The 10,065-nt window shown below is 39.2% G+C and overlaps 1 non-coding gene across 1 annotated transcript; it reads right to left on the bottom strand.

The window, feature by feature from the left end:
• Positions 1-1,642: 1,642 nt before the first annotated feature.
• Positions 1,643-1,824, bottom strand: LOC114009715 (U2 spliceosomal RNA). The gene has a single exon (XR_003551097.1). It is a non-coding gene; the product is annotated as a U2 spliceosomal RNA (small nuclear RNA).
• Positions 1,825-10,065: the final 8,241 nt, after the last annotated feature.

Here is a 10,065-nt window from a genome sequence, read left to right as displayed (position 1 = left end):
GAAAGAGTTTATCATTTAGCAAAGGGGTTCTTTTACTCTGAACTGGATTCGCTTACATGCCTATGATTTGATGGACTCTTAACCAAAACAGGATGCTTTTAATTAGAATTGGTGGGCGAATAGGACAATTTACGTGTTTGCCTGTGTTCCATGAACCTCACATCTTTTAAGCAGACTAACTTCAGCATGGTCTCCTGATATGATGCAGGTAGAAGAACAAGCAAACCAAATTTTATAAGAGATGAGCAGAAAAGACCAAGTTTTTGTTTTTTAAAAGAATTATTTCATTTAACTTTAATTTTTTTTTATTTTGATTAGAAAAGGAACAGAGTGAGAGATAGAGAGAGAGAGAAAGAGAGAGAAGGGGAAAGTGAGAAAGCAAGCTACCAAGTCCAGGACTTGAACCACTGTTGGCCACATGGGAGTCCAGTGCCCTTAACTACCATACTACATGCCAGTCCTGAAAAGTGGAAGTTTTTTTTTTTTTCTTTTTTTTTTTGAGACCTTGAACATCATAACAATTACTATTATCCCATTGCCCAAAGAAAGTCACATGGACAGGGCAAATGTGGAAGGATAAAGATATAGAGAGGCTTGAAGAGATGAGGCTCTTCATGGGCTACACATGGGCAGAAATAAAGGGTAGGGAAATAAGTCAGAGTATTTATAAGAAAATTGTCTCTGTGAGGATGAAAATGCTGGAGCAGGGAAAGGTTGGGCCTTTGGAGAAATCATGACTTTTTTTGCATAGAAAAGCAGAGAGAAATGCATCACGACTTGAGATTGGAACAGCTATATAATAACAACTGGTTGACAAATAGTCCTAAGGAAGCACAAAGCCATGAGTTTAGTAAGTCTCTGTATCAGCGAGTTTTTCAGGTAATGTGTTATAGTTCTTGTCAATTTTTAGTGTTAACCCTTTTTAGTTTTTTGACATAAGGTGTGTGAACTCACTGGAAAGAAACAGAGACAGAGAGAGGAAAAGTAAGAAATCATCCCCCAGGGGAATAGCCACTCCACCACTCCTCCTCCATTATCATCATAGGATTTCGGACTCACATGCAGATGTGCTACGTGTGATTTTCAAACTGCCAGTCTAGGACTTGAACCACAGTTGGCCATGTGGGAATCCACATCTTTTTTTTTTTTTGGGAGAGATTTTCACTGTAGGGCGTGTGTGCTCGCCAGACAGACAGAGAGAGACATAGAGACAGAAAGCGAGAAATCACCCCCCAGGGGGGATGGTCACGCCACAATCCCTTCTCCTCCATTCTCCTCTCAGGATCTTGGGCACGCATGCACACGCGTCCGGCGTGAGTTTTAAGCCACCGGGTCCGGGACCCGAACCGTGGTCGACTACGTGGGAGTCCAGCGACATAGCCATTACGCTAACTGCTGGTTGCCGGAATCCACATCTTAACCACCATTCCACCTGCAGACCTGATAGTATTCTTTAAGAATTATCTATTTAATTATTATTATTATTAAATTTGCTATAGGGCACATGTACTCACCAGAAAGAGGAAAAGTGAGGAAGCAAGCTGCCAAATCTGGGACTTGAATTGTTTTTAACCGTGTGGGAGTCCAGTGCCTCTACCACCACATCACTTGCTGGCTCCTAAAGTTTGTTTTTGAACCCAAAGAGAGATACACAATTTCTAGAGATACTGCAATACAAGATCAATGCATGGAATAGATGGCGCAAACTCGTATCCTATCTCTATTTCTAAAACTCCATGTAATACATTGTCCTCGGATACAGGACATACCACATACTAAATTGATGAGAACAGTGATGTATCGCAAGTTTAATAACACAGCTGCATCACTAATTCCAATTTATTTTATTTTATTTTATTGGAGAGATATTTGCTATAGGGTGCATGCGCTCGTCAGATAGACAGAGAGACAGAAAGCAAGAAATCACACCCAAGGGGGGATGGTCATGCCACAGTCCTTTTTCCTCCATTCTCCTCTCGGGATCTTGGGCACTCACGCACACGTACCTGGCGTGAGTTTAAGCCACCGGGTCTGGGACTTGAACCGCTGTAGACTACGTGGGAGCCCAGCGACATAGCTATTACGTGAACTGCTGGTCCCTCTAATTCCAATTTCTAATGCCAAAAAGGATTAGGAAACAGACTGGAATTAGCTGAATTAAACTCAACATATCTCAGAGGAAAACAGACTGGACCATCGTGTCTTTTATGTTCCAAAGTCAGTGAGTATAGCTATATCTATATCATCTATGTCTATCTATCTATATGAATGCATAAGGGCAACTGTGCTTTTAGAAATGACTATGTAGGAGCCAGCAGATAAAGTAGGAGTTACGATGCTGGACTCCCACATGATTGACCCTGGTTTGAGTCCAGGACGCCATGGCTTGAAAATTATGCTAGACACATACATGCATGCCCAAGATCCTGGGAAGAGAATGGAGAAGAAGGGATTGTAGCATGGCCATTCGCCCCAGGGAGGGGATGCGATTTCTCACTTTCCCTCTCACTGTCTTGGTCTCTTGCACTCTTCTGCTAATACGTGTGCCCTAAGGCAAAAAACTCTTAAAAAAAAATAGAAAGAAGAAAAGAAATAATTCTGCCAACTCTTAACAGATAGTAATTACAAAACGTGTACAAAATATTAAAAAAGAAAGCACAACTACTTGAAAACACTAGAGAGGGACCAAAAGGAAAAGAAATCCAAAAAAGAATAAAATTGAGGGGAAAAAAAAAAAAAGCCAATGCAACAGCAGACTGAGTGAGCAAAGTCTTTCATAAAGAAGCCCCTTCAGGGACCAGCAGTTAGCGTAATGGCTATGTCGCTGGACTCCCACATAGTCGACCGCAGTTCGAGTCCCGGACCCAGTGGCTTACAATCATGCTGGGCGCGTGTGCGTGTGTGCCCAAGATCCCGAGAGGAGAATGGAGGAGAAGGGATTGCGGCATGGCCACCCCCCCTAGGGGGTGATTTCCTGCTTTCTGTCTCTCTCTCTCTGTCTGTCTGGCGAGCACACGCACCCTATAGCAAAAACCTCTCAAAAAAAAAAAAAAAAAAAGCCCCTTTATATGTAGTTTGAGAACAGGAAAAGCTAATTTATAGTGGAAAATAGTTAAAAGAGTGGCTGCTTCTAGTGAATGGTGAGTGTAAAGAGGCATGACAGGCTTCCTAGGGGGTGGTAACATTCCAAATTTCGATAGAAGTTTAGGATGCACAATGTATATGTGTGCTTGTGAAAACACAGCAAATAATGTTTTTATAATTGTCCATCTCATTTATGTAGATTTTACCTAAAAATAAATAATTAAGTACTTAATTCTGGCCAAGAATATGCATGCTGAAGTATATAGACTAAACTGAACTGATGGCTACAATTCTGAAATACATCACAAATAATAAAGTATCTAGGTAATATAAAAGTGTTCAGTGTGAAATGATTTTGACTTTCCTGTAAGTTTATAAACATTCTTTAAAAACATATAGATAAATGGAAAATGTACATATAATATACATTACATATGTATGTACAATATTATAATAAACATAACCTGCATCAGGTAGCAGTAAAAAAAATTAACTCACCTGTGCTTCTTTGGGTTTTCTCCCTAATTACTAACGCAGTCTGCAGTCTCCTGAAAAAATCACTACTGTCCCAGTGTTTGTGGGAGTACTCATACCTTGTAGACATGTGGTTGCCTTTGACATATTGGGGATGAGCTGGACCTGACCCTCAAATTCAGGAGAACTGCCATACTATTATTATTCTTGCTGTAACACGGGGTGCATAGTCTATGAAGTTCCAGTTAGAATCAATCTCAGCATTTTTGCTAAATAGCTGTAGAAGAGCTGCTTTCACTCAGCACGATAAGGATCAAAATGCCAGCAATTCTTCTCTTAAATGGAAGTAACCTGAAGTCAAAACTCTCTCACAGAGAGAGCCACAGAGAATTGGACTTGAGATCTTGAAAATACAGTGGTCTCTGGATCAAAATAACCTGAAGGGAGCATTGTGGCTATTGTCGTTTTATTTTTTATTTATTTATTTATTTTTTTTGCATTAAAAACCACAGAAAAATGTGCAACACTTTTCCAGTGACCAATACTTACACAAATTTTCTTATTGTTTTAAAGAAAATTTTAATTGTAGTTTTTGGTACTCTGTCACCAAAAGCATACTAATATAGGAAAAGCACATGCCTTGTATGTAATTAAAAACAAAACAAAACAAAAACAAAAACAAAAACAAAACTGCCATCTAAAAAGTAACATCTGGGGACCAAAAAAACTGCCATCTAAAAAGTAACATCTGGAGACCAGCAGATGGTGTCTGGTTACGTCGCTGGACTCCCATGTAGTTGATCACTGTTTGGGTCCTGGACCTGGCCGCTTAAAACTCACGCCAGGCGTGTGTGCATGTGTGCCTAAAATCTCAAGAGCAGAATGAAGGAGAAGGGATTGCATCATGCCATCCCCCTGGGGGGTGATTTCTCACTTTCTATCTCTCTGTCTCTCTGGCAAGCACGTATGCCCTATAGCAAAAATCTCTCTTAAAAAATTAAAATAAAAAAGTGACATCTGTCTTTTGAGTATTTCCATCTTCTTCTGTGTTTTCTCTTTCCCACCATGTCTCCTGGCTAAGCACACACCATGCTGTGTTGAGTAGAACTGGCATTTTAATTTCCACGTGCACGCCATCTTCTAAGTTTTCCTTCTTCACTTTTTTCCTTCTTTTACTTCTTCTCTTACCACCTACTTCTTTGGATATTCCAAAGTACTAATAGTGCCAGATACACTCAACGATCTAAGACATGTTACATAAAATATATCTTTCTTCTGTTATGTATTAGAACAGAGTTACATGTGCTCCTGGGTCTCACAAATATATTACAGAAACACATTGTAGTTTTAACTTCTAGAAATCTGTCTACTTAGGACTCGGCATGAGTCCATGGGGTTTGAATTTACAGAAAAATACAAAAACAGGCATTCCATTCCATACAAAGTCCCTTCTCCCTGTTTAGGACTTTAGAATTCATAGGAACTTGTCACAGTGGACTTTTCTTTCTTTGGCTGAGTTATTCTGGGACACAGTCTTCAATAATTCGTGCAAATAGCATTCCATTTAGTCAGATATACCCCGATATGGCTAAAGCACAGCTACTTACTTTCACCTGATCTGCAAACATAAGGATTTCATCATCTTTGAGGAGGAGGTAATACATTATGCTTAGTGTTTAATTACCCTGGATTTAGAGTCAGATTGCTTTGGTCTGAGTTTGAGGTCTGCCTCTTTGTAATTGGGTAACCTTGGGTGAATTTACTCATCTTGATAAGCTTTAGTTTTCCTCATTTCTATAATCTGCATTATCGAGTACAGTAGCCAATAGCCACATTGTCACTACTGAGCACTTTAAATGTGGTTGGTCCAAATTGAAATGTGTGTAAGTGCAAACTATTAGGTTGTTGGAAAAGTCATAACACATTTTTGCATAGAAAAATATACATGATGACTTTTCTGACAACCTGATTTCTACTTTGGGGAGATTTAATATAAGCAGTAATGTTGGGACCAGCAGATAGTGTAATGGCTACATCACTGGACTCCCATGTGGTCAACCATGATTCAAGTCCTGGACCCAGTGGCTTAAACTCATGCCAGGTGCATCAGGTGCATGTGCGTGCGTGCCCATGATCCCAAATGTCGGCGTCCGCCCCCAGACTTAGCGCTATTATGGAAGAAGCAGAAAAGATGAGACAAAAAGATAGAGTGGAAATGGACACAGGCAGCCTGAGCCTAGGTAGCCCAAGCAACCTGTGCCGCCCAGATGAACTGGACGTCTTTACTTATAGTACAAGGAGACATTACACATGTATGTTTCATGGATTAGTTGCCAGGTTACAGACAATAAGAAGCCGCTATCAAATCTATAAGGGATTAGTCACACCCAAGGCAAGGTGTATCCCTTGGTGGTAATCCCATCTAGAGTAAATCTCATCTTCCTTTCTAATGCAGAGAACTAGCTGTTAGGTGTGGGGAAGGATCTAAAGAACTTCTCCATAAGGAGTGCACCACCACACCCAGAGTAGGCTAAAGAACCTTTCAGATGCAGAGCAGGGATTGGATTTTACTATTTGGGGTCAAGATGTTTCTTGAAGTCCATCAGATGTGCCCCTAGTAATTTCCACCCTTGCTCTGTCTGCAGCCAAGGTCAGGGAAAGACAAGTTACAAGGTTCTGCCAAACCCCAAAAGAGCATGTGGTGTTTGTCACACCCAAACAAAGAATGGAGGAGAAGGGATTGCCGTGTGGCTATCCCCCTAACAGGTGATTTCTCACTTTCTGTCTTTCTCTTTCTGGCAAGCGCATACACCCTATAGCAAAAAACATCTCCAAAAAAAAAAGAAAGAATGTTAAATGTCTCGTTAGTATTATTATTATTAATATTAACTATATGTTGACATAATAATATTTTGGATATATTGGGTGAAATAAAATCTATCATTAACTTTAATTTCAGCTATTTTAATTTACTTGTTTCAATTATGGCTTCTAAAATTTTAAATTACATATGTGACTCACATTATAATTCTATTGGATAGTACTGTTAGTACTATTGACAATGTGGATAACAATTTTATATATATATATGTGTGTGTATATATATATAATAATGACACAAATTACTTGACAAAAATTTATGAAGTTATTAACAAAATTAATACATAGTAAAGACTTAAAAATAGTTGTCATTTTAAAAATAAACAATATGTATTCACAGTAAAAGTTAAGAAGTATATATGGGGGCCAGCAGGTGGTATGGTAGTTAAGGGTACTGGACTCTCACATGGCCCACCATAGTTCGAGTCTATAATGACACAAATTACTTGATAAAAATTTATGAAGTTATTAACAAAATTAATACATAGTAAAGACTTAAAAATAGTTGTCATTTTAAAAATAAACAATATGTATTCACAGTAAAAGTTAAGAAGTATATATGGGGGCCAGCAGGTGGTATGGTAGTTAAGGGTACTGGACTCTCACATGGCCCACCATAGTTCGAGTCTCGGACCTGGTGACTTGCTTTCTCACTTTCTCTCTCTCTCTGTCCCTCTCTGGTCAAATTAAAAATAAATAAATGAAAGTCAAATCAAATAATTCTTAAAAAAAGAAGTATATATGTAAAGTATTTTGCATAAATTTTCAGTGAATCTTAAAGCAAAACTCTGATATTTTCTAATACATTTACTTCCATGTTGAACAAATGAAGATAAAAATAAAAGCTGAATTAGGAATTTACTTATGTATATTTTATGAATATTGACCTGGATCCATGGTATAACTGGCTAAGTAGGGAGATACTACAAGACTGACTGCATAGTTTGAGTTCCAGCCCCTAAAGCTTTAGAAATATACTTGGTTTGTGTGCGTGTGTGCTCCAAATCCCAAAAGGATAGAGAAATGAAGGAGAAGAGATTACAGTGTGACCATGCCCCACAGGGGAGTGCTTTCTTTGTTCACCTCTGTCTCGCTCTCTGTCCTTCTGTCTCTCTCTGGTAAATGCATATGTACCCATACAGACACACACACACACACACACACACACGAACATATAATGTAGTTAAAAAAATAAATTAAGGGGACAACAGACGGCATGATGTTTAAGATGCTAGACTCCCACATGGCCAAACACAGTTTGAATCTTAGACCCAGGCAGCTTGTTTTCTCATTCCAACCCCCTGACCCCATTCTTCTCTCTCTGGTGCCCTATAGCATATTTTAAAAACAACAATAATAATAAATGAATAAAATTAAATAAATAACTCTTTATATAATAAGTGAATAGTTTAGTTTAAAAAATAAAAGTGACGGTGCTAGCAGGTACGGGGCTTAAGGCACTGGATTGTAATCAACATTATTTGGAGAGTTTATTAGGGAGAGCAAAAATCGTGATACACATTTTTATAGGTTTTCACCATGATCATTGACAGCTAAAGAGGGATTCACTTAAGTTACACCTATCCTTAGCATGGGCCATAGACCAAAGGATGGGGGCAACACAGTGTTTAAGATTTTTACTCAGGGAACCAGCAGTTAGCATAATGGCTATGTTGCTGGACTCCCACATAGTCGACCGTGGTTCGCGTCCCCAACCCGGTGGCTTAAAACTCACGCTGGGCGCGTGTGCAAGCATGCCCAAGATCCCGAGAGGAGAATGGAGGAGAAGGGATTGGGGCGTGACCATCCCCACCTGGGGGGTGATTTCTCGCTTTCTGTCTCTATGGCTCTCTCTGTCTGTCTGGCAGAGCGCATGCGCCCTATAGTGAAAAACCTCTCAAAAAAAAAAAAAAAAAAGATTTTTACTCAGAAAACATATTGGCATATCCAATGAGTAAACTGTCTTCATAAGGCCAGGTATCTGGAAGTGAGTCCTGACAACTGGAAGCTGGACCACTCCAAGTAGCCAACAGAGAACATAGACAAAGATGTAGACTGGTATGTGAGCAAAGAAAAGAGAGTGGTTATTAAAGAGAGCCTGTTTGATCTCAAAAGTAGACCGCCACAAAGCTGGATAGTCACATTGGTGGTAGAAAGTTTTCGTTAAGTACAGGTGGTAGGCTGGAGTTGTGCCGTACTGGAGCCATGTGGCAAGGCCTTGGATTCAGAGTCCAGGATGACCTGAGCATGCCAGGCACACCTGTGATCCTAGTTACCTGGAAGAGTTGGGAGAGGATTGTGGCATGACCTAAACCACTGTTAGGAGTTCCTGCCTCTCTCTCAAGAACTAAATAATTTAAAATCTTTTACTATCTACAATGTATCTTCAACAATATTTTAAACACACAAATTAAAACATCGCTGTAAGGAATTTAGTACTGTCATCAAGAAAAAACGCCATTTAGAAAACCTTGCCAAAACATTCAAAAAGCAGAAATATTCAAAAGGCCAAAATGCAGCATGTGCTCGAACCACATGGTGATGACCCACTGTGTGAAAAATGAGAGGTAAATAAAAGGTGCAAAATACAAAAAAGGTGCTAGAGTCAAAGGAAGAGAATCTGAACATGCACAAGGAGTCCCCTCCCACTTTGTGACATCAACTCCAGTCCCTATAAAAGTAACGATTTGGCTCCTGTGAAGGGAAAAGTTGCCTTTGGAGCGCTAGGTCCCCATCTCCATTCTTTGAAAAGAATACATTTCTGCTCTGCTCTACTGAAACTGCTTTTGTTCAGTGACTTGAGGGACACTCAGCAGAACAGGACTTTTGGGTTCCCTAACCTGTGTGGGTTGGTAAGATTACCACAACTGCACAAACTTATGAATGGAACATGCTGTTTCAGTAAAAGACTAAGGAAACTAATCAGCAAGACCCCTAAGGTAAAATACAAATCATAGAAGAAAATAGACAGTTAAGCTTGGTCGTTGGTTAGTTAGTTAGTTTGTTTGTTTATTTATTTATTTATTTTTAGAGAGTTTTAAACCACTGGGTCTGGGACTCCAACCGTGGTCAACTACATGCGAGCTCACTGATGTAACCATTATACCATCTGCTAATTCCAGTCATCAATTTCTTAATAAGGAGGAACTGCACGGTGATAGTACAACTACACTGTGTATTTCTCCTTGAGTTACATACTTGTCTGCTTAGTTGAACTATGGTAAACTATAAAAAATTATAATTCTTGTATCAGACCCATTGACTTACAGACATAAACATTAGAATCCATTTTTCCCAAGGGAAAGGATAAATCCCAAAGATTATCAGTAAGGATCATCAAGGGCTACACACATCTATAGAAACTGAAGCCCTTTTCCATGTGACTTTAATATTGGAACAAATCAAGATGCTCTTGTCCTTATCTACATGCCTGCTAGATGCAAAGGTTAACCCCTTAAATAAAAAAAAAAAATACAATCTAGAAGACAAGATAACCTCTATATATTTTTTCATTTGTCATGTTTGCTATAGGATTAACTACCATGCAAAGAAAGATTTGAACACAATAAAGTGAAAAACAGACATGAGAAGCAGACCATAAGAGAACCTAATACTGGAATTATCTGA

The sequence above is a fragment of the Tupaia chinensis genome, unplaced genomic scaffold (genome assembly GCF_000334495.1).
Source record: "Tupaia chinensis unplaced genomic scaffold, TupChi_1.0 Scaffold000606_1, whole genome shotgun sequence".
NCBI classification, from domain to species: domain Eukaryota; kingdom Metazoa; phylum Chordata; class Mammalia; order Scandentia; family Tupaiidae; genus Tupaia; species Tupaia belangeri.
Note: the sequence above shows the minus strand (reverse complement) of the source record. Positions and strands in the feature narration are given on the sequence as shown.